The following is a 651-nucleotide window of genomic DNA, read 5'->3' as shown; positions in this document are numbered from 1 at the left end:
GGAATGCCATCTGCATGTCAGCAACCATGAATGAGAGGGAGAATTCAGTACTGTTCAGACTTACGAAGCAAAATTTGGTACATAAAAATAGCTCTGTTCACTAGCAGAAGCTGAATTCAAATAAATCACACTGTGAATCACTGGTGTTGAGATATGAAATATACAGTAAGGAGAAAATTCTCACTTGTAGTTCCCACTGTAAGCACAGGTCTTTGCAGTGCTGCAGTTACAGTAGAAAAGTTTTATTTTCTCTCTTTAAGCAGCTCCTCCACATCTCTGTGCACTACAAGAGTATATTAAAGACAAACACAGAAAGGGGAGAACAGGAGTTTTCTGCCCAGTCCTTAGAGTAACAGCAGGTTAGCCTGGATGTAGGAAATCTGACCTCAGTCTTCACCAAGCTCTTTCACAGGGGTCAAGTAGCCCAGTTATGCACCTGAGCTCATGGCCTGCCTGGTGTGACCCAAGTGACGGCAACTCCCCCTTCCTGCCCCACATGAGGGGGGGACAAACAGGGCAGAGCTCCCAGCTGGCAACGAACCCCGACCATGGAATCACTGCCAGCCCTTTCCCCACTCACTCCCCACCAGCCCAGGGTGCCTCTGGCACCGCTCTACAGCCCCCACCACGCTCCCCTCTACCTGCGGCCCC

The sequence above is a fragment of the Corvus brachyrhynchos genome, unplaced genomic scaffold (genome assembly GCF_000691975.1).
Source record: "Corvus brachyrhynchos isolate BGI_N302 unplaced genomic scaffold, ASM69197v1 scaffold32, whole genome shotgun sequence".
NCBI lineage: Eukaryota > Metazoa > Chordata > Aves > Passeriformes > Corvidae > Corvus > Corvus brachyrhynchos.
The sequence above is the reverse complement of the archived record's forward strand: the minus strand, read 5'-3'. Positions refer to the sequence as shown.